Here is a 20,267-nt window from a genome sequence, read left to right as displayed (position 1 = left end):
TGGCAGTGTGGGCAGGTGCCAAGTCCTGCTGGAAAATGAAATCAGCATCTTCAAAAAACTGGTCAGCAGAAGGAAGCATGAGGTGCTCCAAAATTTCTTTGTAAAGGGTGCAGTCACTTTGGTTTTCAAAAAAACACAATGACCAACACCAGTAGATGACATTGCACCCCAAATCATCACAAACTGTGGAAACTTAACACTGGACTTCAAACAACTTGGGCAATGAGCTTCTCCACCCTTCCTCCAGACTCTAGGACCTTGGTTTCCAAATGAAATACAAAACTTGCTCTCATCTGAAAAGAGGACTTTGGACCACTGGGCAACAGTCCAGTTCTTCTCCTTAGCCCAGGTAAGGCCATGGGAACGGAGCGAGGGCGGTGGAGTTAATGATAATGAGTGACACCTGTGCCACTCACCAGTCTCAAGTCCCACGGAGGAGCTCCGGAAGGATAAAAGGAGGAGCGAGGACAGTGCAAGACGAGAGAGGACCAGGCCTGGACTTTTATTTGTGTTTTGTGTGTGGCAGTCGTCCGTGAGGGGCTGCCGCTTTACTTTTATGTTTGTTTATTTTATTATTAAAGTGTTTAAATGTTCGCTGGTTCCCGCCTCCTTCTTCCCGATCTACGAACTGTGTTACATTGAGATGCACCTGTATATCACAATAAAAATCTCTAATATAAGGTGATATTGATAATTAGAAATATAAATGTCAAATTTTTATTTGAAGTTTCAAGTTTAAGAGTTGACCACTAAGAGTTCTCCTAAATAGCAGTAAAAGTTTTTAGCTAAGAGTTTTCTCTTAAAACCTATTCACAAAGCTGCTGAGACCAACGTTTACTAAGGAATAGAGAGAAGTCTTAAGCTAAGAGTAAGGGCGGGGTTGACCTTGTTGCAATGGATGATGTCAGCATGCTTACTAACTATGCACACAGTGATTGGCTGAGAGAGGAAGGGTCTCTGTCAGAGTTTTATTCATAGAAATATTGTAGAGTGCAATATTATGTTGCCATATTCAAATAAAGGTTAAAATAAAAATGTTAATTGCCACATTTAAATAACGATTTTAAAATGCAGGCTAAGTGTCATTAATTAAGTATATGTTCAGCTAATTGTCAGCCTCTTGCATGTACAGTATGCTTCTTATAATTAGTGAATATGCATATAGACAGCCTTTTAATTAACAGAGTAGAATAATCATGGCTGATAGTAAGACATGCAAACATAAAAGAAAACCAAACTGGACACAAGCACAGCTGTTATTTCTTGCCCAGCTGGTTAATGAAAACAACAATATAATCAAAGGAAAATCTGGAGTTGGAATAACCTCCAAAACCAAAGGTCATACCTTTATAAAAGCTCATTATCGTCAAATATTTCTAAAATGTTTATGTTCTGAGGCAGATTGCCGGGAACAGCCATTTTAGGATAGTTTGTAGCTTGGTCTTAGTGACTTAGGAGTCCTCTTCACTACTCCTAACGTTTCACAGATTTAGGAGCTAGTTTTAGTGCTAAAATGCTTTGTGAAATACTCAGAGCAAAAATGTAGGAGTCCTAAATTTAGGACTGACACGCCAATTATTTATCAGATTTTCTCCTAAATTGGCAAGTTATGAGCTACTTTTAGCATTTAGATGTTTTGTGAATATGGGCCCAGACTGTTCATTGTGGTTTTAAACTACTCTTTATGATTAGAAAATGATAACCACTTCACATTTTTCATTCTTTAGACTTTTCCAGTTATTTTCCATAACAAAATAATTATCATAATATAAAAATTAATTTCTTAGTTTCTGCATTTCATTATCATACAGAGTGATATTGTTTCAAATCATGAAACAGGTTTGTGTAGCCTGATTTTGATGATACATATCTTCAGCACAGTTTTATTAATGATATTACATTTTCATTTATTTAATTTTATTTATTTATTTTTTGTTAGGATGCAGATGTAAATGTTCGTTATCAAAAACAGTAACATCTATAAAAAAAAAATGTAAAAAATGTAACAACCTAATTTTGATATGGTGAAATTTAATTATTCTGACTTTTTTAGTTTTATTAAAATTAACCATTGGTCTTCCATAATATTATACATTTAGATCATGATAACAAGTTAAAATCAAACATATAACTCAATACCATGGAAAAAAAATATGACTATATGGTTTCTAGGTATTTTATGAAAAACAGTAGTCTAAATACATTTAGTATAAATGAACAAATACTATAGCTAAATCACAAAAACACAGTGTTTTTAAACAGCTGAACAGCTACTTAAAACTCAAATGGATACCTGGACAATTTTCAATCTGGTTTCCGACCGCATCACAGCACAGAGACAGCACTCATTAAGTTAATAAATGATATTTGCTTTAATTATGATTCTGGAAAAATATCAGTGCCGGTACTTCTAGATCTTAGTGCTGCGTTTGACACTGTCGATTATAACATACTTCTAGAGAGACTGTAAAACTGGGTCGGGCTTTCTGGGATGGTACTCAAATGGTTCAGGGGCCGTATGTATAAAGCCACTCAGAGTAAAATTTTAGTCTTAAGTGTGTCAAAATTCTAAGAATGACGTAATTTTACTCTCATTCCTAGACTTAAGAATAAGAGTGATTCATAAAGGTTCCTAAGTGTTAAGACTAGGTCTCAGCTCCTAAATTATTTAAGAGAGCTGGAGAGGTCTCCTAACCTAGTTAGGAGTAACAAGGTGGCAGCAAAGAGGAGGAGACACACACTTTCCAATGAAGATATGATGCACTGGAGTTACAGTATATGATGATATGGAGTTGATAAAACGATACAAACTTGATCGCTATGATAGTCAATTTTTTTTTGTAACTGACAAAGTAAGAAATTTAAATAACTTTTTCCACTCTACAAATCAATGCTCTAACTGCAGAAATGAAAGTAGTAATGACATTTTTTTGGCTGGAATGGAAATGTGCAGCAATTTTTATGACACCACATTTCACTTAATGTTGCTAGATGACCTCATAAAGGTGAGTTCACTGATCTATATTTATATTTATTTAGATCAGTGAACTCGCCTTTATGACATCATGGGAGAGTCTCGGAATGTAGATAAGGTTTGTCCAAGAAATTGATTTTGTTGCTAGGCTTTTGAAAAAAAGTCTCTAAAGGGGTGAGGAAGTCACTAAATCTAGAGATAAAATCACTAAATTGGCAACATTGGCACACTAACTACAATATAAGTTATTAACATTTCATTGGTCCTCTTGTTTTTGCATGTGTTCATCATTTCTTTGTATGACAGCATGGCCGAAAATTATGACCGCACAATTTGGCATGTTTCATTGCATTATCACAAATAAAACAACTGACTCTAAGCTACTATGCAATATGCTTACAAAATCTTGAACTTTTTTTTTTTTATTAATTAAAGGTGAAGATGTCAAATTTCCTAGGCCGGACTACTATATGGTAGTTTATTGACTTTCCAACTGACCGCCAAATCATATTGCAAAAACAAGCCACTTTTATGAGTATTGCGATGGGCTTTCTTGGAATTGTTGGAGCCATTGATGGAACTCATGTTCACATCATTGCTCCAACTGTAAACGAGGAGACATACCAATAGAAAATAAAGCATCAGTAATAACTTGTGATAATTTTGCACAATGCAAAGCCTTTAAAAAGATACATTTAAATATTAAAATATTTCAGCGTCTTAATTAAATGATTTTATTGTAGTTACAGTGGGGCAAAAAAGTATTTAGTCAGCCACCAATTGTGCAAGTTCTCCCACTTAAAAAGATGAGAGAGGCCTGTAATTTTCATCATAGGTATACCTCAACTATGAGAGACAAAATGAGAAAAAAAAATCCAGAAAATCACATTGTAGGATTTTTAAAGAATTTATTTGCAAATTATGATGGAAAATAAGTATTTGGTCAATAACAAAATTTCATCTCAATACTTTGTTATACACCCTTTGTTGGCAATGACAGAGGTCAAACGTTTTCTGTAAGTCTTCACAATATTTTCACACACTGTTGCTGGTATTTTGGCCCATTCCTCCATGCAGATCTCCTCTAGAGCAGTAATGTTTTGGGGCTGTCGCTGGGCAACACAGACTTTCAACTCCCTCCAAAGTTTTTCGATGGGGTTGAGATCTGGAGACTGGCTAGGCCACTCCAGGACCTTGAAATGCTTCTTACGAAGCCACTCCTTCATTGCCCGGGCAGTGTGTTTGGGATCATTGTCATGCTGAAAGACCCAGCCACGTTTCATCTTCAATGCCCTTGCTGATGGAAGGAGGTTTTCACTCAAAATCTCATGATACATGGCCCCATTCATTCTTTCGTTTACACGGATCAGTCGTCCTGGTCCCTTTGCAGAAAAACAGCCCCAAAGCGTGATGTTTCCACCCCCATGCTTCACAGTAGGTATGGTGTTCTTTGGATGCAACTTAGCATTCTTTCTTCTCCAAACACGACAAGTTGAGTTTTTACCAAAAAGTTCTGTTTTGGTTTCATCTGACCATATGATCATCCAAATGCTCTCTAGCAAACTTCAGACGGGCCGGACATGTACTGGCTTAAGCAGGGGGACACGTCTAGAACTGCAGGATTAGGAGTCCCTGGTAGCGCAGTGTGTTACTGATGGTAGCCTTTGTTACTTTGGTCCCAGCTCTCTGCAGGTCATTCACTAGGTCCCCCCGTGTGGTTCTGGGATTTTTGCTCACAGTTCTTGTGATCATTTTGACCCCACGGGGTGAGATCTTGCGTGGAGCCCCAGATCGAGGGAGATTATCAGTGGTCTTGTATGTCTTCCATTTTCTAATAATTGCTCCCACAATTGATTTCTTCACACCAAGCTGCTTACCTATTGCAGATTCAGTCTTCCCAGCCTGGTGCAGGTCTACAATTTTGACCTTTGACAGCTCTTTGGTCTTGGCCATGGTGGAGTTTGGAGTTGGACTGTTTGAGGTTGTGGACAGGTGTCTTTTATACTGATAACGAGTTCAAACAGATGCCATTAATACAGGTAACGAGTGGAGGACAGAGGAGCCTCTTAAAGAAGATGTTACAGATATGTGTGAGCCAGAAATCTTGCTTGTTTGTAGGTGACCAAATACTTATTTTACAGAGGAATTTACCAATTAATTCTTTAAAAATCCTACAATGTGATTTTCTGGATTTTTTTTCCCCCATTTTGTCTCTCATAGTTGAGGTATACCTATGATGAAAATTACAGGCCTCTCTCATCTTTTTAAGTGGGAGAACTTGCACAATTGGTGGCTGACTAAATACTTTTTTGCCCCACTGTACATTAAATGATTGGTGTTGTGCTGCTGTGACTTTACATGAGCAGGCTCACTATTGGTTGATTCAGAAGTCGAGGTCAGCCATTTTGTGTTGACATCATTGTAGTCCTTAGTTTACAACACTTAAGTGTCACCTCAGTCAACACTTAAGAATCAGTCTTAGACTACTCTTAGAAAAGTCCTACTTTTTACTAAGAATTTTTTGACACTTTAAGTCAAAGCTTAAGGCTATTCTTAAGAGTATTTCTGAGAAGTTTTATACATACGGGCCCAGATTTACCTAGACTTATCTCCAAATGACTATAGCCCCATTGACTCCCTCTGCCAATGCATTGATGAAATTAACAGCTGGATGTGCCAGAACTTTCTTCAGTTAAACAAGGAGAAAACTGAAGTCATTGCATTTGGAAACAAAGATGAAGTTCTCAAGGTGAATGCATACCTTGACTCTAGGGCAGGGGCGCCGTAAGGGGGGGAAAGTTAGGATGATTTTAGGGGCCCGACGATGGGAGGGGGGCCCCCCGAGGGGGAAACGTGATGATCCGTCTCCTCATTAGACGCGCCTTTAAAGAGAAGTGCATCTTCACAGATTATAATGAAAGAGTTTTTGTTATTGATTTGATTTATTTCGTTAAGTAGTAATTTAAAGCTTTCTATAGATATATTTATCATGTCTGTGAGGCATGTATTCGCTGACTTTCGGTTAATTTTTGTGAAGCGCTCTGTTCAAGACGAGACGGCAGAAAGCGCATCATTGTTTTCTTAAAAGCACGACATTTTGTTGATATTGTGAGTGCACACAAATAAAAGTAGACCCTTTACAGTTCCGAAAGATGCATTACTATTACCTTTATTTTAAGATGTTTATTGAAAAAAAAATGCAATTGATTGCGCTGGTGCCTCCATGTCCTGTGCTTTAGCTTCGAATCTCCGCACAAACTATTGGATGCAGCGCACATTTATCTAGGTTTAACGTTTAAACATTGTTATATGCTTGAACTGTTTTAGTAGGCTATATCTATAGGTTTTATTTTAGGCAAGTCGTGATGATTTGAGAAGGCTAAATAGATCAAACATAGGCTATGATGGTCTGCCGCTGGCCGCTTGGTCGTTACTTTAAGAAAGAAAAAACGTAACTAACAACAACAACAAAAAAATGCTCCAAACGTTTTTCTAAATTAACCTAATAAAAAAACGAAACAAAATAGAATCACTCTGCCATTACATACAAAACTTAACTATTTTAATAGCTGAAACAGAAGGGGGAAAAAAGACGAGCTCGACTCGGGCCGGTAATTCTGTTAAACTGTCCCATGCAGGGCTCTACCGGGAACGTGATAGCAATTTCTACCGAGGGGGATTCTACCGGACTGCGATCTGTACAGCTGGAGACAGACCTTAGTTTCAGTAGTAATGTCAAAGCAGTAACTAAATCAACATACTATCATCTCAAAAACATTGCAAGAATTAAATGTTTTGTTTCCAGTCAAGCCTTGGAGAAACTTGTTCATGCCTTTATCACCGGGAGGGTGGACTATTGTAATGGTCTCCTCACCAGCCTTCCCAAGAAGACCATTAGACAGCTGCAGCTCATCCAAAACGCTGCTGCCAGGATTCTGACTAGAACCAGAAAATCTGAGCATATCACACCAGTTCTCAGGTCCTTACACTGGCTTCCAGTTATATTTAGGATTGATTTTAAAGTACTCTTACTCATTTATAAATCACTCAATGGCCAAGGACCTACTGTAAATACATTGCAGATATGCTCACTGAATATAAACCTAACAGACCACTCAGATCATAAGGATCGAGTCAGTTAGAAATACCAAGGGTTCATACAAAACAAGGGGAGTCCGCTTTTAGCTATTATGCCGCCCGCAGTTTGAACCAGCTTCCAGAAGATATTAGATGTGCTAAAACATTAGCCACATTTAAATCCAGACAAAAAACCTACCTGTTTAGCTGTGCATTTATTGAATGAACACTGTGCTACATCTAAACTGACTGCACTGTATTTTATGTATAATCATTTTCTATTTTAACTGTTTTAAATTCATCTTATATCAATTTTTAAATCATTAAAAAAAAATTCCTTGTTTTATTGTCGCGATTATTTTTTATGATTATCTTATTTATTTTTATGTAAAGAAATGATGTGAAGGTAAAGAGAATGTGGACAAAGAAATACAAGTTTGTTGGTTAATCAGTTGAAAGTAGGAACTCTGAGTTCTATTTGTTTGGTTTATGATGGTCAAAGAAAGTAGGAGGTGAAGTTGTGGAATAGCTAGGTATTTTGGAAGGATTTTTCACTTAGTGGGGAAGAGTTTGAACAAAGCTTGAGAGAATGTTAAGCTTTAATCTGCTCTAGTGAGCTCGCAACCTCTGCACTGCCGTTTGAACTTTGAGCCGAGCGGATAAACTGTCTGTGTGATGTTGTGTTACATTGTGTAATTTGTTGAAAGCAAAATGATGTGACAATGGTCACTGGAAACCAAAATCATCAACCCACTGAGAGCTGGATTAAAAATCACACTGTAAATCAAGGTTTTAAAAGAAAAGCAGAGATCGTGGTGGGCACATCCTGATTTTGCTGAGTTAGATGTGTTCCTAGGTCAACAGATTTTGTTGACCCTGGAACAACATTTTAATCCAAACATTTTATCTTGACCATATCCCTACACCTAAACCTACCCTTAACCCTCTGGGGTCGACAAACGCGGATACGCATTTTGAGGCAGATTTTCCTGATAAGGCCAAAATGAGCTTGAATTACTCTGCCATTTATGATCGTACAGATAAGAGCAATACACCATTCGAATCTGTAAGGGGTCTACTTTTATTTGTATACACCCATAATAACAACTAAACTTTGTGCTTTTGAAGAATAAAGAAAACAAACAGGGTGCGCTCTCGGTCTTCTCCGTCTCCGCGAACTGCTTTTTGAAACACGTCACTAAAATGAACTATAACTCAGCAAATACTCAGCACACAGACATGAGAAATATATCTATAGAAAGCTCGACATGTCTACTCTTAAATTAAGTAAGTCTTACCGAAAAAGTATTTTCCGTCTGGTCTCATTATCTCTAATTAGGTCACGCCCACGCACTGCTCGCGCTATTGTTATTACAAATCTCCACGTGAGACCAGAGGCAGACAAAGTACACAACTTCCTTACTTGAGTGAAAGTACAGATACCACTGGTCAAATACTACTCCACTACAAGTGAAAGTTGTAAAGACAGATTTTTACTTAAGTAAAAGTACGGAAGTACATGTTTTTAAAAGTACTTAAGTAGCAAAAGTAAAAAGTAAATGCATTGTTTTATTGTCGCATTGTTGTATACTCACAATACCTTATGCCACTAATGCAACCTACTGAATACACTGATTAGCTTGTATTATCTTTGGAATTAAGAGTTTTTATGTTGCCAAACCTATAGAAAGGGAACAACTGAATGAAGATAATCATCTTTATTTTTTTATTTAACACTCCTACAAATACATTGAACTCATTTTAATACTTGTTTAAAAGTTACAAAGTTCTTTTTCAAAGAGATACTGAAGTCTATGATATGGTTCATTTTAGGCAAACAAAGTAAACATTGAAAAGAAAACAAACCTTTAGTCTCTTCAGAAAACTGGATCATACTCTCTCAGTAGGGTCATGGGTTTGCAGGTTGCGCCAAAGAACCGTCTTTTTGAATTTTGCCATCAACTGATCAGTGTTCATAAAATGCTCAGAAATCAGTGAACTTCACAACATGTGGCTAGGGTTGGGTATTGTTTGGATGAATGTATATGAATGGTCAATACGGTATATATATATATATATATATATATATATAGTAAAGTGAGGGCAGCGATTTTTGACAGATATATTAGCCTACCATTTGTATTGCCATAGTTTAACTATAAAAATCAAACTATAGTTAATATAATGAAACTATGGTAAATTTGTGGTTACTGAAGTTTTACTCCAAATAGCCTATGGTTACTATAGTGAGATAATAGTAAATTTGTGGATACTGTGATTTTACTGCAAATACCATAGTTATGGTTACTATAGTAAAAACATGGTTAATTTTCCAAAGGGCTTTAATGAGTTAACACATGCCTTTTTAGAGCACTTTTAGCTATGCAGTAGCGCGGACGTTTAGTTTAGCGGGGAAGATCCCGAGGTTGCCAGATTTGCGTAAAAAAAAATCAGTCAAATGTCCATTCAAAGCTAGGCGGAAAACTGCAGGCTTAGGAATACTGTAACACTTGGCAACACAGGAAGGTCCTGGCAGATCGCCAGCCGGATTTTCGCAGAAAAAAAGGGTTCAGTGAAACTGAAAATGCACTCACTGTAAAAACTTCTACATATAACGACTTTCTACTTGGGGACCTTGATATAAATGTAGTTCAGTAAAAAGTACGATATTTGTCTTTCAAATGTAGTGAAGTTAAAGTCGCAAGTTTCCAGAAAAAATAATACTCAAGTAAAGTACAGATACTCAAAAAGTGTACTTAAGTACAATACTCAAGTAAATTTACTTCGTTACTGTCTACCTCTGCGTGAGACACGCGGCATGTAAACGCCCACACCACCGTAAACAAAGCAGCAACGCGTTCATCTCAGATACTTTTCAGTTTTGGAAGAACAGGCTGTGAGGAATAAGCCTTGTATTTACCTCAGAAATGCGCTGAGAGGAAAAAGCCTTGTGTTTACCCCCAGAAGACGCGCTGAGAGAATAAAGCTTTGTTTACCTCACAAACAGAACGCGAGCGCAGCTGGAGCCGGCGGAGGAGGAGATCTTCTATACCGAGTAAGTAATGTTTCTTATTGGCATTCGATAATGTGTTGTTGTGACAAAGTTGAACGCATTTACTAGTTGAACTTTTCCCAAACTATAACTCCAGAATAAAATGTGTAAAATCGAGTGCAACATTTTGAAATATGATGGGCAACCTTTCATTGCATTTAAATGTTGCACAACGTGAGGATAGTTATATGTTCTACAAACAATGATATAAAAGTAATGTCTAAGAAAGTTTAGACCAATCTTTACTGTGAAGTAGCCTACTGTTTGCAAATACCTGCTCAAACATGTTTATAATAAGCTTAAAAATAATAATTTAGTTTCTCAGTTATAAAATGTTGTTTTTGTATTGTATGATACTTTATTGTCTTGTATGGTGCTTTATTTATTTTGAATAGTAACAATATGTAGGCCTATATATTATAATAAATATAATGCACTGTTTTTGCAGTACTTTGGATCAAATAATTGCAGGCTTGGTGAGCTGAAGACACTTCTTTAAAAAAAAACATTACAAATCTTACTGTTTAAATAATTTGACTGGTAGTGTATGTTTTGTCACCATGTTTGCTTTGTCTTTGTCCGTTCATTGTGTTGCTCACGTCTGTTTTGTGTTTCTCATGCAGTTTCTGCTGTCTCCCGTTTTCCTGGGTTCCAGTTTCCTGCCACTGTTTTGGATATTTTGGATATTGCACCCACGATGTCTTGACTCTTCTGTTGTTTATTTGTTCCTAATAAACTGTTTAACTGCACTCGCAAGTGAATCTTAAGTTATTTTATGTGATAGTTATATGTATACACATTTCTTTTTTCCTCACATTCTTTCTTGTAGCAATTCCCTCTCAGTCACACACCTGACTCAATGGCTCATTATGGAGCTCATTATGCGGGTCTTTGTCTTCTCAGGTGTGAGTCACAGCATTATCCAGGATAGTTCACGCCCTCTCGCATAGACCCTTTCTACTCAAAAAGTGACTTAGAAAATTTAAATCAATATATTGTTTTCTCTGAATGAGTGAGTTAGATTATTTTCAGATCATTTTGAAGCAAATACTTTAGACTTTAAAGACTTTAAAAAATAGACTTTAGCCATTAAAATGTTTATAAGTAACTGAAAAAAGCACAAATGTCAGGGCATGTTAAAACTTCTCCGGGGCCCCAAAACACCCTCAGACCCCAGAGGGTTAACCATGAGTAATCCCTAAAATCAGAGGAAATGATAGATGAATGACCCTGATGTACAAATACCAAACACTGATTGTAAGCCTAAACTTCACAAAACTGGTTCTTCAAATCTGATTGGTTAATCACAATGTTATTCCAGGGTCAACAAAGATGCTGATCCAGGAACATGTCGAACTTGGTAAAATCAGGTTCTGCATCATGGTCGACACCTGCAACCAGAGGCGTCATGCCCATTCAAAGTTTTTTGTCCAAAAGACCAAAAATAACCGAATAATATTTTCTATATTTTTGTTTGTTTTATTATTTGACAAAATGTAAAACATAATACAAAAAAGTCCAAAAAGACTAGTTCATACACATTTCAAAACTGTCGAGGATAAAATACACAAAAAAGCCTTTGGTTTATTTCCATTGTGGTCCTCTATATTAAAAAATGGACGAACAAATCATAAATGGAATGCAATCCACATCAAGTTCAGAAACTCACCACATAAACTCCAAAACATCAATGATAAAATAACCATTTTTTAACTTCCCTTCTAAAACTACTATCAACTTGTATCTCTTGGATACACCCAGGTAATTTATTCCACACAACCGAGCTAGTATATAAAAAAGACTTTCTTCCCATTTCACTCCTAAACCTACAAGGATAAATATCATTACTACTCGCCCTTGTAGAATGACAGTGAACCTCTCTTACAAATACATAATAATCTAACAGATACTTTGGAAACATTTTCTTTAATATCTTAAACACCATCACTAGTTTTAAAAAAGTTACTCTTTTTTCGACCTTTAAAAAACAAATTTTCCTATAATGTTCATCTCACAAATGCATTTATGTATTTGATAAAATCACACCAGCGTTATTAAATCGCTCAGTGTATCATATCGTCTCTGGTCATGAAGTCATTTGAAAAACTGGTGCTGGCCCACCTGAAGAATATTATTGGACCTTTGCTGGATCCTCTTCAGTTTGCCTACAGAGCAAACAGGTCTGTGGACGATGCAACATGGGACTGCATTATGTTCTGCAACATCTAGACAGACCAGGGACTTATGTGAGGATCCTGCTTGTGGATTTCAGCTCGGCTTTTAACGCTCTCAGCTTTTTAACAACCTGGAGCTCAACACGCTCAAAACAGTGGAGATGATTGTGGACTTCAGGAGAAACCCTCTGCTCTCCTCCCACTCACCATCATGGACAGCACTGTAACGACAGTGGAGTCATTCAGGTTCCTGGGCACCACCATCTCCCAGGACCTGAAGTGGGACAATCACACAGACTCCATTGTTAAAAAGGCCCAGCAGAGGTTGTACTTCCTTTGCCAGCTGAGGACGTTCAACCTGCCACAGGAGCTGCTGAAACAGTTCTACTCCTCCATCATTGAATCCGTCCTCTGCACTTCTATAACTGTCTGGTTCAGCTCAGCTACCAAATCTGACCTCAGAAGACTACAGAGGGTAGTCTGGACTGCTGAGCGAATCACTGGTACAACCCTCCCTACTCTCCAAGAACTGTACTTATCCAGAGTGAGCAAAAGGGTTGGCAAAATCACTCTGGACCCTCACATCCAGCACACTCCCTCTTTGAACTGATGCTGTCTGGTCGACGCTGCAGAGCACTGCGCACCAGAACAACCAGGCACAGGAACAGTTTCTTCCCTCAGGCAATCCATCTCATGAACACTTGACAATAATTGTGGAACAAACACTATTTATACACTTATACACTTATTTATCTAACACACATACTTAGTCTACATTTCAATCTGCACATAATATACCTGTACATACAAAACTGTCTATTGTAATATACCTGTACATACAATTGTCAATTTGTATATTATTATTCCCTATTTACTTGTTCTATTTTTCTTTTTTCTTTTATTATCTGTGTTTTTGTTCTGTCACTGTCATTCTGTTGCACTGTGAAAGCTTCTGTCAAGAAAACTAATTCCTCGTATGTGAACATACCTGGCAATAACATACTCGTATGTAAACATACCTGGCAATAAAGCTCATTCTGATTCTGATTCTGATCATCAGCTGTTAAATTCAAATCTGCGGTTGCTATCTGGCGCTGAGCCAGAGACAGACGCGTTTTTACAGCACTGAGCATTATAACCAATCAAACACGATGCTGTTGAGCTTATGAATGCAATGGCCTATCAGAGGTGTTCAGATGAGTCATCGCTAAAATGCTGGTGTTTTCTTCACGCTCGCTGACTGAATACCTCTTTCTGGTGAATTCTTTAGTTAGAAATAACAAAGTGCAGATGTGTGTATGAATCTGTAAGTAAGATATTCATTTCACAGAGTAAACAGCTTCAGTGATTTTAATGGGAGTTTTTGAGAGTGCTTGAACTCTAGACTGTCAGTGAAAATGTTCTTTGATAATGTAAATGTTTTTTGCTCTCTTTCTGTACAATGAAAGTGTAATAAGTAGCCTAACTTGCAATCTTTTTATTCACATTAACTTTCAATGTTTAATTCAAATTAAATATGAAGTCAGTCGTATTAAAACTATGTTATAGCATGACACCCATATCTGTTACTAAAGTAAACAAACAGGTTTTTATGCATAGTTAACAGACTACATTATTAGGCTACTTTGACCATCACCCACTATAGATCAACTAACATAATCTATAAAGGTGAGAATCGACATTTCATGATACAGTTAATGTGTTTGGGAATATTTCAAATAAAAATAAACAAATAAATAAATAAAACAAGAACATAAGTGCTACTGTGGCTGCTTTGTGTCACATGACGACCCGACCCCGACTCGTGCCCCTCAAAAATAATGAGTGCATGACACCCCTGCCTGCAACAGTTTTGAATTGCAGCTTTTTGAGACAAATTGCCCCGTGACTGTGTTGTGTGCGGTGGTGTATCAAGTATAATAAGAATTTTATTCAGGACTTTGCTGACTTTGTGGCGGGGATTACATTGAAATATGATCACTTTTTTAAATATTGGTGATTTTAACATACATCTGGGCTGTGAATCCAAACCTCTGGCTAAAGATTTTATCAGATCTATCTGATTCATTTAATCTCACACAGTCTGTCAGTGGTCCGACCCATGAAAAAGGACATACTTTGGACTTTGTGTTGTCCTATGGTTTATGTATTGCTATAAGTGAAATATGTGACACATGTATTTCAGATCACCTGCCTGTTTTATTTACTGTAGTTGTTCCCAGTTTAGAGATTTAATTGCCTTTAATAGCCTCCCAGTTTGGAGATTTAATTGCCTTTAATTGCCTCACAGTTTTCTAGTGCTTTTAAAGACTCGTTGTACAATCTTGATGACTGTAATCTCAGCGAAGAGGAATTCACTGTCTTATTTGAGAGTACTTGTACTGAGATATTGGACTCAATTGAGGAAAAAACTTCCTAAAGCTCTTTCAGAACCCTGGTTAAATGACATTACCCACTCTCTCAGACGTGCCTGCAGAGTAGCCGAGAGAAAGTGGAAAAAGTCTCGTTTAAATTTTGCAGGACGCATTATGTAAATACCAGGGAGCAGTAAAATCTGCTAAAACAATTTTTTTTTCCAACCTTGTAGCCAGTAACAGCCAGAGGCCTCAGGTTCTTTTTAAGGTTTTTTTTTTTATTTTTTATTTTTTTATTCAAATACATTTAACATCACTGCACAATATATATATATTTATATATATATAAACATACAATAACACACAGACACATAAGACATATGATGCCAATTTCACAATTCATTCAATAGATTTATAGGATATACAATCCTGCCTTCAACAGATATGTCTAACTACCCAGAGTCATCTTCACACACGTATAATGATCACTCCTCTAGTCCAAAGAAATTAATAAAAGCTGACCACATTTCCAAAAAACTACCTAATATTCTTCCTAGATGTGGCAGCCATCCGTTCCATTACCATGTGCTCTAATAATAAATTTAACCAATGGTTAATATTTAAAGATTGCTTAGTTTTCCTATGTTGGAGAACAGCTTTCTTTGCCAGAATCAGGGCAATATAACCCAATTTTACATAATGTAATGCAACATCTATCTCCAAACCTAATCCTAACAAACAGAACGATGGAGAGACTGGTATTTCTATATCAAGTAACATGTGCAATTTCTCTATAACCCCCAACCAAAAATTCTGAACAGTAAAACCCATTTTATACTTCCTGTGTTGTGTAATATATATATTATATTGTAATATATTATATTGAATAAGTTGTAAATTAGAATTATCAATCAAAGAAAAAATGTTTTTACAAATATGTGTCCATGTATTGAAATCATGGGAGATAGACATATCCAAGTCCCATTTTTCAATAGGTAGATGCATCAAATTATCCAAACTTAATAATAATTCATATAATTTAGATAACATTCTTTTTGATGGTGATACTGGATGCTTTGATCCTCTGAGTCGTCCACCTGGAGGCCAAGCATGCAGGCAGGCGCCGTGGCTTAGTTGGTTAAAGCGCCTGTCTATTGTCCATCGTTCAGATTCGAATCCCAGCAGTGCCTTTGGTTTTCCGCTCGTGTGTCTTTGCGGAGCGTGTGCTTTTGAAAACCAACCCTCAGCTGCTTTTGAAGAATAGCACACCACGCAAACTCGCCACAGCAGCGAGGCGCCATGGCTTAGCTAGTCAAAGCGCCTGTCTTGCAAACAGGAGATCCAGCGGTGCCTTTGACGGTGCTCGAGCAACACCTTGGGGTGCGTGGTTTTTCTTTCCGAGAACGGAACGCCAATTTGGGGTGCAGAGGAGCGCCGTGGCAGCGGGCGATTTAATTTGCGAACCACCCCTCAGCTGCTGCCAAAGAATGCTGGCTGCAGCAGGGCGCCGTGGCTTAGCTGGTCAAAGTGCCTGTCTTGTAAACAGGAGATCCTGGGCTCGAATCCCAGCGGTGCCTCTTAACCAGTGGCTTTGCTCTGTGGGTTCTTTTTTTGGACAGGAGGCCCTGGCTTTTCGAACCGCATTCCAGTTGTGCTGAGACCCAAGGGCCTTGCCCTTCCAACCCACCCAGCGCGCGACCTCATGGCTGTGGACTGGCACAAGCCCGGAAGAAACTTTTCCGTGGAGCTCTATGGCGCAATGGATAGCGCATTGGACTTCAAGACTGCCAGGTAAGGCCATTCAAAGATTGTGGGTTTGAGTCCCACCAGAGTCGTGGTGATCCTGGGTTCAAATCCCAGCGGTGCCTTTGGCAGCCCTCGTATCCCTCAAGCATGTCCTTTTCTGAGATCAGACCGCAAACAGGGATAGAAAGGAGTGCAAGGGCAGCAAGCGATTCCGTTTCTAAACCATCCCGACTGAGTTGTCAGCGCACATCCGCTATCCAGCGCCTGGCCCGCAAACCGCTGGCCTCTTCTCTGCATGCTGTGATCCTCTTTGTTGCCCTCCAAAGAGACCAAGCATGTGGGCAGGCGCCGTGGCTTAGTTGGTTAAAGCACCTGTCTAGTAAACAGGAGATCCCGAGTTCGAATCCTAGCGGTGCCTCTCTGCTGGTTGTTGAGCTCTGTCGGCTAGTCGCTGGACAGGAGACCCTGAGAGTGCTGTCAATTTTTTGCAATTGCACAGAGACCTGAGGACCTGTCTTTCCTGTGCACAGAACGTGCGAACCTCACCGAGCTGGACGGGCACAAACCCGGAAGAAAAACCTTTACGTGATCCACGCTGGCGGGCTCTGTGGCGCAATGGATAGCGCATTGGACTTCTGGACTGGATGCTGACCAGTATTCCGAACTGAGTAACAAATGTAGAAGGTTGAAGCGTATTATCTTTAATTACTTTGCTTCTGATAACTTCCTTTATATGTAGACATTGAATAAATTCTCCTCTAGGAATAGCATAGTTAGCTGTTAAATATTCAAAGGAAATATACGTGTTATCACAAAATAAATGATAAAGATGAGATATGCCACATTGATTCCAATTACTGTAGAAAAGAGATTTCTTGTTAAAATAAAAATCAGGATTATAGCAGACTGGAGAATATGCTCATGGGTCCATTGAAGAATAAGTTATATTTTTAATTTTCCACCAATTTCTAAAAGTTGTAGAGATTAATTTATTTTTGAAACAATTAAGTTTTTTATGAATTATTAATTTTTGGTTGGGGGTTATAGAGAAATTGCACATGTTACTTGATATAGAAACACCAGTCTCTCCATCATTCTGTTTGTTAGGATCAGGTTTGGAGATAGATGTTGCATTACATTATGTAAAATTGGTTTATATTGCCCTAATTCTGGCAAAGAAAGCTATTCTCCAACATTGGTAACTATTCCTTTAAGTAAAGATCATGTTCCATGAAGAGATTTTGTAAATTTCCTAATGTAAATATATCAAAACATCATTTTTGAATAGTAATATGCATTGCTAAGAACTTCGTTTGAACAACTTTAAAAGCGATTTTCTAAACATTTAGATTTTTTTGCACCCTCAGATTCCAGATTTTCAAATTATTGTATCTCAGCCAAATATTGTCCAATCCTAACAAACCATACATCAGTGGAAAGCTTATTTATTCAGTTTATGACTGGTTTTGTGGTCCAGGGTCACATATGTGGTACTAAATCTGATTCAGGTCAGATGTTTTGCAACACGGTCACAGTCTGAACAGCCAAAACGGAATTCATGTGGAATTCACAGAATTTATATCACTCTAGATCGACATTCGTCATAATTCTGTGCTGTTGGTATTTACTTCAAAGATTTTACATATTATTTGATCACTCTGTTAATATGCAAGAAAGTTGCGGAGGTAGTCAATGAAGAGACAAAAGGCGTTTTTTGATGGTGTATTACAAAAACTCTCTATACAAGCTAACCTTGCTGGGTTGCACCGTACATTTATATTATATATAAAAAAAACTTGCTCTCTCCCTTGTTGTTCGCTATTTTTATTGAGCCATTGGCAGTGGCAGTTTGCCAAAATGTAAATATACAAGGCATATCTATTGGAAATATGGAACATAAAATAAATTTATATGCAGATGATACAGTATATTGTTGTATATTCAAGATCCATTTAACTCCTTAACGGGACTTTTTAAGACTATATCTTCATATTCACAGATTTCTGACTACACTATAAATTGGACAAAATCGACAATTCTTACAGTTACAGTAAATTTGCAGAATTTTGCACCTCAGCCCTTATTCTCATTGACTGTTACAGATAATATTAAATATTTGGGTGTAATCATTTCTTCAAATCTTTTAGAAATTGCTCAGTTAAATTATTCTTTGGTATTAACGAAAATTAGTAATGATTTAAAATGTTGGAATACTTTGCCTCTTTCCTTAATAGGGCGAATAGCAACTGTCAAAATGAAAATTCTCCCTAAGATTAATTATTTATTTTCAATGATCCCATTTGAGCCTCTTTCTAAATGGTTCCAATCATTAAACTCAATTATATCTGGTTTTTATTGGAAAAATAAGAAAGTTAGAATTAGTTTGTCCACTTTACAAAAAAATAAATCACAGTGGGGCTTAGATGCTCCAATTTTTTTAATGTACTGCTTGGCAAATCTGTTACAATTTCTTAATAAGTGGATACATAATGATTTAGATAATGAGGCATGGATGGATTTAGAACAACATGATAGTAAGGATATTAAATTAAGTGATCTACTTTTTATTGGAACATCGATTAAAAAAAGTTGGTTCTCATGTCTGGGGAATGTGAGGGCCAGTCAGTGGCATCAGTGCTCTGATACAAAATGTCCTAGAAGTTCTCAATTGTATTCAGGTCTGGGGAACGTGAGGCCCAGTGAGTGGCATTGATGCCTTCGTCATCCGGAAACTGCATATACACTCCAGCTACATAAGGCCAGGTACTTTCATGCACCAGGAGGAGTCCAGGGACCACTACACTAGTGAAAAGTCTGACAGCGGCTCTGAGGATTTCATCTTGGGACCTAACAGCAGTAAGGGAACCATTCGTTTTATTATTATTAAATATTATTACTTGCCTATAAGGCCCTAAATGGTTTATCTCCTGCGTACCTAACTAGTCTTCTATCACGCTACAATCCAACCCGCTCCCTAAGGTCGCAAAACTCTGGACTTTTGGTAGTACCTAGGATAGCAAAGTCCACTAAAGGAGGTAGAGCTTTTTCACATTTGGCTCCCAAACTCTGGAACAGCCTTCCTGATAACGTTCGGGGTTCAGACACACTCCCTCTGTTTAAATCTAGATTAAAAACACATCTCTTTAGCCAAGCATTCACATAATGCATCATATATAATCTTGTACTGCAGTTATATCTGATCAAACGCACATTATTATTCTTTAGCTTGGGTTGAACAACTCATTTTTGCTTGGATGGAACAGCAGCTACGCTAATTATGTCTCTATTTGTTTCTCTGTTTCTTCCATGGGATTAACATCCCGAGGTAGCTAGGAATTACAGAAGCTTCAGTCTGGATCCAACCCTAAAATGATCTGAGATGACCGAACACCTGAGAAGAGATAATGTCAACCCCTCAGAGGATGCCAACTCTCAGACAATATACAGAATTACCAAATTTTGCCATAAATTAAATATATTAAGTTTGCCCTTCTATGGCCCTGTCCAGCTCTCCTTGTGTAACCACCCATCTCCCAGTATCTCCTCCATGTTCTTGAGACTGTGCTGAAAGACACACCAAACCTCCTTGCATCAGCATATATGGATGTGCCATACTGGAGGAGCTGGACTACCTCTGCAATCTGATTGGGTTGCAGGTACTGCCTCATGTTACCAGTAATGAGAAGGACCCTAAAAAACACTACACTACAAATCTACAAAAACTAGAGACAAAGTCAGGAACAGATAAGGAGAGCAATTGTCTGTGGCCACCACCTGCAAAACCATTCCCTTTTTGAGGTTTGTCTTACTGTTATCTCTCCAGTGTCCCTGTTGTCACTTTAATTTGCACCAAAGCAGGTGAAACTGATTCACAATCTGGACAGACTGAG

The 20,267-nt window shown here is 37.8% G+C and overlaps 1 protein-coding gene and 2 non-coding genes across 3 annotated transcripts in view; 2 read left to right on the top strand and 1 right to left on the bottom strand.

Moving 5' to 3' along the window:
- Nucleotides 1-20,267, bottom strand: part of cacna2d3a (calcium channel, voltage-dependent, alpha 2/delta subunit 3a) — a 248,553-nt gene that overhangs the window by 205,133 nt on the left and 23,153 nt on the right. The gene's annotated exons all lie outside the window — the stretch shown is intronic.
- trnat-ugu (transfer RNA threonine (anticodon UGU)) lies at nt 16,135-16,208 on the top strand. The gene has a single exon. It is a non-coding gene; the product is annotated as a tRNA-Thr (tRNA).
- On the top strand, nt 16,722-16,795 carry trnat-agu (transfer RNA threonine (anticodon AGU)). The gene has a single exon. It is a non-coding gene; the product is annotated as a tRNA-Thr (tRNA).

This window comes from Onychostoma macrolepis, chromosome 08 (assembly GCF_012432095.1).
Source record: "Onychostoma macrolepis isolate SWU-2019 chromosome 08, ASM1243209v1, whole genome shotgun sequence".
Taxonomy (NCBI): domain Eukaryota; kingdom Metazoa; phylum Chordata; class Actinopteri; order Cypriniformes; family Cyprinidae; genus Onychostoma; species Onychostoma macrolepis.
This window is presented reverse-complemented; position numbering and strand designations above follow the sequence as displayed.